The sequence below is a fragment of the Grammomys surdaster genome, unplaced genomic scaffold, assembly GCF_004785775.1.
Source record: "Grammomys surdaster isolate TR1022 unplaced genomic scaffold, NIH_TR_1.0 126113, whole genome shotgun sequence".
NCBI lineage: Eukaryota > Metazoa > Chordata > Mammalia > Rodentia > Muridae > Grammomys > Grammomys surdaster.
In genome coordinates, this window is record NW_021620921.1 from 1,779,587 (window position 1) to 1,786,726 (window position 7,140).

Genomic DNA, 7,140 nt, shown 5'->3' on the forward strand with positions numbered 1-7,140 from the left:
AAGAAGAAGAAGAAGAAGAAGAAGAAGAAGAAGAAGAAGAAGAAGACATTTTTGGCTGTTCCTATCATGTGTGGGCTGCTTCTGTCACAGAATCACAGCCTTAGACCTGGATCTTGTCCAACATCTCTCTCCATTCAAGAATGTGTTCTTTAGAATAACTTAGCACCCTATGGATGACCAGCTAGTCTTGGCTTAAAGTCTAGTTGTGATGGGAACATTTATCTTTATAAAGTCCATTTATGGCATAATAGAAAGCCACTGACAATGGACACAGGATGAATTAGCATTCAGATTCTAGCAGCATGGGTTCCAGACAGCTATTTACCTTACCCCGGCCTTGTCTTCCCTGCCTTTTCTGGCATGGAAGTATTCAAAAGAGCTGATGACAAACTGTAAGAAGATAAAACTAGTTCATGTAAGACATGAGCAACACTTGATAGCCTCCTCTCTCTACCCAGAAATGTCTTTTCCTATTAACCTCAAATATGCCTTCCTATGAATTATTTCATTCAATAAATATTTATAGAGAGGCTGTTTATGGCACTATGAGTAAGACAGATGGGAACTTACTCTTAGGAAAGTTATGGTCTGGTGAGAACAACCCTTCAACAGACAATAGGTGAGTGAAGTGTAAAGGCAAAAAGTTAAGTAAATAAATAGTGTTGTCTGTCGTAAAGCAAGCAAGCAAGCAAGCAAGTGTTGAGTCAGGCATGGTGCTGCTATGGCTGCGACCAAATGACAGTTCTATTCTTTGATTCTCATTATGTTCTGTAGACAGAGTTCCAGTCTCCAAGAGTCTTTCAAATTGGTGAAGGGAGCTAACTGATCATCTTTGAATTTATTCTTCAAGCTGAGCGTCCTTTGTTTATTTCTTACACAACACAATTTTAATAGAAATTTCAATGAGGAAGATTCCCATTTTGTCGTACTGTCTCTAAACATATCTTTCACCGGGAGCATTAGATGCAGCTCTAACCACATAGAACAGGGTGACTGCAACCTGTCCCTTCATCTGGATTTCATTCTTACCTAATGGGACATGAGCTCAGTTAGAGATTGAAGATCAATACCAAGTTAGTGGTCACCTACTAAAGGACCTAGCATTTTCCACGAGAATTGCTCTACGGACACATTTATTTTCTGGTCACAGTTTTCCTTCTACCATTGTTATAATTTATCCTGTTAGTTTCAATAGTCAGTGGGAAGTTTTGAATTTAATGCTTTCCTCTACTGTACTAGCTATTTGATTGGTCTCCATGTGATTCATACACAATAATAACTTTAGTTATTATTTTATGTGACTGTAAAATGGGGCAAACAAAACAAAAGTGTTTACAGTGGAAACATTGAATCTTGGCATAAAACCAACACTCAGAGCACCGAGGATGCATCTCTAAGTGTGGGAAAGCATTTGCCTTTGAGAGAAATTAAGAACACCTTCCCTTCTCCACCACAGCCAAATGTCACTGGGTGTGGGCAATTAGTCCTTGTTGAGAGGCGAAATGTTACATGATATAATTATTTGGATAAGATACAGCCATAGAACACACTGACCTTGGGATGCTTGCATCAGTTTTAATTTTTTATCTGTCCTTTTATTTCCTTGGTGAGTGAGTGAGTGAGAGATTGGGATTTAGTTTGAAACAATCTGTGTGTTTTTTTTTTTCTAAAATTTGCCAGCAAAGCAGGCAAAAGCAAGAGTCCTTAATAAGAGTCCCCCTTTCTGTATTTCCAGCTCTCTGTGGGTAACCTGAAAACTAGAGCATAGCGAGGTGGGGGCTGCCAGATATTCAAGTTGGGAAAAGGGAGAGGTTTGAGAAGAATGACTCTTGGCTAATAAAATGCTAAGTAGTTTGCCTTCCAAAGAATGGCCTTGATGAAGACATTCCTTACAGCAGCTCAGATCTCATGTCATGACAACAGTTACTGATTCTGATGGTGACCAGAGCCAGTCATACTGTCCTCAACTTGAAAGAATTTCTGTGATGGCTAAGGAAATCTCCACATCTACAATCACCAAGAAGACAAACTTCAGAGGACATTTGTGAGAGTGTTTCTAGGGGGGTTATTTGAGGTGGGAAGATAGTCCTTGAATGTGGATGGAAGTGTTTCATGGACTGGGGTCCTGGAGTAAAAGGAGAAAACCAGCTGAGCACCAGCCTTCATTACATCCATTGCTTTCTGCCTCCTGATTCCGGAGTCCATGTGACCAGCTGCCCCATGCTCCTGCCTTTAGACCTTCTCCATCACTCATGATGAACTATACTATCACGAGACAAAATACCTCTCCCTTCCCTAAACTGCTTCTGTCAGGATTGTGTCGCAACAATTCATAAAGTAACTCAAGAGAGGAAAATTCTAGTTAGTCTATTTCTTGCTATTCAGTCTTGGTTAGAGAAGACCCTGGGCATGCATGGTCTCTTCAGTCAGCCCATCTGCACAAACAGAGCCAACAGTCACATAATGAGCACCTGAGGTTCAGGTTGTTCTTTTAGTGAGTTCATAACAAAGTAGAAAAGAGACAGATGCAATAGAGAGCTGTCCACCTTGGGGCCAGAGATCCAGCTTAGCAGTTAAAAAGCACTTATTGTTCTTGAAGTGGATCCTGGTTCAAATTTCACACCCACAGGATAACTAATAACTGCCTGTAACTCCAGTTCAAGGGGATACTAATCTCATTTTTGACATACATGGGCACTAGGCATAAACATGATACACAGACTTACATGTAGGCAAAGCCACTCATATGCATAAATAAAGATAATCCTATCTTAGAATGATCAGAGATGGAAAACTTCCCCCAACCCAGTCCTGAGGGATTCCTACAGAAAATGATAGCTTCTAAGCCCTGCCAATAATTTCCAACAGCAACATGCTTATCTCTGCCTCTCCCCAGCATTGAGCATCGTGACAAGCCCATATTAGGTGCTTAATAAATATTTACTAGATTGAACAAAGTGTACTTTGCTCATGTTAAAAGGTTTTGTGCAAGATCAGAAGGGGTAATTTAAGGTGAACTGTATATTTCAATTGCAGCTTCAAATATTTAAAATGCATCCTTACAGTTAATTTCTCCACAACTTACACTAGATACTGTATACATTATTCTTTTTATTTGTTCTCCACCTCCCAGGAGTGGCAGTTTTTTTGAGGATGGGACATACATTCCCACCATATAGCGTGGGGATGAGCACCTAGTAGAAACTCAATAATCATTTACTAACTGCCAAGTGAAAGTCCTACACTAGTTGCACTGATGAAATAAATGGATGATTTGAAGGTAAATTCAATAAATTTTGCTTGACCTGCCAGTATTTGGCTCCATGAAGGACATTCATGAAGTCCTGAGAGTCAAGGCCCAAGTTCCTATTACTTAGGGTATGGATTCTTGTATTTGTGAGACTCATGATAATTCTTAACTTTCTATATAGAAAACTGTGCACACACATCAAGTTTTGGTATTACTCACACACACGCACACACACACAAATGTGTAGTTGAAAATCTCTAACCTAAGCTAGGAGGGAGACATTGTGAAAAGAATTGAGTAGTGTTCTATGCCTTTAGAAAACAATAAGGAACTAAACCATCAACCAAGGAGTACACATGGAGGGACCCATGGCTCCAGCTGCATAGGTAGCAGAGGATGGCCTTGTCGGGCAACAATGGGAGGAGAGGCCCTTGGTCCTATGAAGGCTGGATACCCCAGTGTAGGGGAATTCCAGAGCAGAGAGGCAGGAGTGGATGGGTGGGGAACACTCTCATAGAAGCAGGGGAGGAGTGGTGGGATAGGGGGCTGGAAGGGGGACCAGGAAAGGGGATAACATTTGAAATGTAAATAAAGAAAATATCCAATTAAAAAAAGAAAACAATGTAAGAGCTCTTAATTATAATTTATTTGTAAGAAGCAAGTTATTGCATTATATATAATATAATAATATGTAACATGTGTGTGTATACACACACATATTAAAGAAGCTGTATTCTATATTATCTTCTGTTGCTGTTGGGAATCATCCTCCTTTTACATTTAGGCAGGGTCTTAATCAAACCTAGAGCTGATTGGTATGGCTAGTCTTGTGCACTGAAGATGCCCTGTTTCCATCCTCCCAGGATGGAATTACATGAGGGCTACTGTGTTTCCCTGGTATTTGTGTGTGTTTCTGGTAATCCCAATTCTGGTCCTAGTGTTTGCATGATACACATAATTAAAAATAAGTATTTTTAAAAATCTAATTTCTTGGCTAGCAGCCTTCTGTAAGACATTATTTTTGAACTTTAAAAATACTTTTTAAAAAGGATTATGAGTATGTGTGTGGGTCTGTGCATATGTGTGCTGGTGACTACAGAGGTCTAAGGCACTGAATCCCCTGGAGCTGGGGCTGTCTTTGATTGTGAACCACCTGGGTGCTGGCAATGGAATTAGTGTCCTAGATAAGAGCAGTGACCCCTCTGACCCACCAAGCCACCTCTCCAGCCCCTCTAACAACCTTTTTCCTCCCTAAAGTTTTTTTTTTTTTATAACAAGGCTGTGCAAGACTGATGTGGGTATTTTCTTTCTTCCCTTCTTATCTTTTTACTAGTTCTTTGTAAATCTCACATCATGCACCCCAATCTCCCTTCCCTCCCCCTCCCCTCATACCTATCCTCCATCCTTGCAACTTCTCCCACAACAGAGGAAAAAAAAGTATTAGTCTGGAATTAGTAGTATATCCTTTTGTCTATACTTCTTTGCTTGCAAATGTTCATTGCAATGACTCACTGATCTGGTACAAGCCCTCTGGCTTCTGCTATTCTATCAATAGTGGAACCTTGTTGGGACTCCTCTTGGCTATCCTGTTGTTGCCCTATGTCATGGAGATCCTGTAGTTTTGGATCTGTAGGACCAGTGCCTTCATGAAGTTCAGCAGTTCATCAATGGAGTAGATGTTGGGGTGGGTCAAGTCAAAGCCCTGGGTTGGGGCCTGAGAGCTTTCTGAGCTGGTCATCCCACCTGTTCTCTCACTCTCACTACCTTGGGGCCAGCTCATCAGCAACCCCCCACAAACAAGGTCAGTTCTACCCTGCTGCCAGGATGAGGTGCAGGGCCTATTCTCCTGAGTGTTGAAACCAGCAAGGGGCAGAGCCAGTTCTCACACTCTCATGGTCTCAGAACCAGCTCTCCTACCTGCCATAGGTGGTGAGGGACAAGGGAGGGGAGGAGGTCATCTTTTCCTCATCTCAGCTGTCATGAAGCATGGCTGGCTTTCCTGTGTCCATGCCCTTGGGGCCTGCAACCCCCACATCTAGGTCCAGCTCTACTGTGCTGCCCAGGCACAGTGCAGGCCCTGCTCTCCCGAGTGCTACAGTAGGTGAGGGGCAGGGTCAGCCCTCCTGCTCCGATGACCTCAGGGCCAGCTCTCCTTCCTGATGGAGGTTGCATCACCCCCTCACCCATGTCCCTGTACAGCAACAAGTGATGGGGCCAATTCTCCCATGCTCATGCCTTGGGGCCTGCTTGCTTGCTCTACTGAGTACTACAGCTGCTAAGGTATAAGGCCAGCTTTCCTGCTTTCATGACCCCAGGGCCAGGTCTCCAGTCTGCCAAAGGTGCAAGTGGGGAGGAGTGTATCTCTCTTGTCTATGCCACCACATAGGAAATGAGTGACAGGGCCAGCTCTCCTGCTCATCCTCTTGGGACTATCTTACCTAAAACTTCTGCAATGTGCTGGGCCATTCTCCCAAGTACTACAGTTGGCTAGGGCCAGGGTCAACTCTCCTGCTCTTAAGCCCCCAGGACCAGCTCTCTCATGATGCCCAGGTGAGGGTAGGGTCAGTTCAGCCTAGCACTCAGTCATTCATATTTTCCCAGGCAGCAGCTCAGACAAGGGATGTCTGCCTGACCTTTGGTAGTAAGAGACTCCGGATACTGCTGCAGGACCATGTACCTAAATGTGTCCCCAGTGGCAGCACAGGCCAGGACCCCACCATGTTCCCAGGTGTCATCACAGGCTACTCACATCAGCTGTTCCTCACTACCCTTGAGTCTCCAGTTCTTCCTCTCTTCATTGTGCCCACATCCTTCTGTTTCTCTTTCTCTACCATTTCTATATCATGCACTTGCTCCTCTTGGTGGTACCCAGGGTCTCTTGAGTGTCTGTGGTCACCTCAGGAATGATCTCAGATGTGCTATGCCCAGCTTGTGCATTATGGCACTGGGCAGGGGTAATCTCAAGCATGGTCATCCCTCCCATGCTTATGCCATGCCAGACTTGTAGTCATCTCAGGCTAGTTCCCTGTCTGGGCCCCCTCTGGTTTGCTCCTGCACAGGCTTGTCTGAGTGTCTGTCTCAGGCTCACTCAAGCCCAGAACCTGCACAGCACCAGACTGTGGTAGTTGTCTCAGGCTAGCTCCCTGTTGGGCCCGTTGGCACTTGACTGCTAGTCATCTCAGGCTTGTGTTTTTCAGGGAATGTTAGGCTACAGTGGTGGCTGGAATATGGTTGGCCCAGGGAGTGGCACTATTAGGATGTGTGGCCTTGTTAAAGTAGGTGTGGCCTTGTTAGAGTAAGTGTGCCATTGTAGGCTTTGGCTTTCAGACCCTCATCCTAGCTCTCTGAAAGCCAGTCTTCTCCTATTTGCCTTCAAAACAAAATGTAGAGCTCAGCTCCTCCTTCCTGTACCTTGCCTGACTGGATTCTGCCATGCTCGTGCCTTGATGATAATGGACTGAACCTCTGAACTTGTAAGCCAGCCCTGATTAAATGTTGTCCTTATAGGAGTTGCCTTGATCATGGTGTCTGTTCACAGCAGTAAAACCCTAACTAAGACAGGCACTAATCATTCTGACATTCACAGATCAGAACACCTAGCGTAGATGTAGCCTTCCTCCTCTCAGCGCGGACACACGTGTGGCTCAGTAGCCACACCTGCAAAGCCTCTAGGGGCAGTTGTTTATTCCTAAAAGGAATCTCTGGAGAGATTTCAATTTATGGCATAGCTTGCAGAGGGTTCTTCCTGCTGCATGAAATTACAGGCTCTAAAATTTTAGCAGAACTAAGAAACAAAAGGAATTTAAATTCAACTAGACTATGTCACTGAGGAAAGAAACACCTTGACAGTGTGTTTGAGGTTTAGAAGCATTGAATTCTAGAAAAATAGG

The 7,140-nt window shown here is 43.9% G+C and overlaps 1 non-coding gene across 1 annotated transcript; it reads right to left on the minus strand.

Moving 5' to 3' along the window:
* Window positions 1–6,803: 6,803 nt before the first annotated feature.
* Window positions 6,804–6,929, minus strand: LOC114611520. The gene has a single exon (XR_003709848.1). It is a non-coding gene; the product is annotated as a small nucleolar RNA SNORA17 (small nucleolar RNA).
* Between the last annotated feature and the right edge of the window lie 211 nt (window positions 6,930–7,140).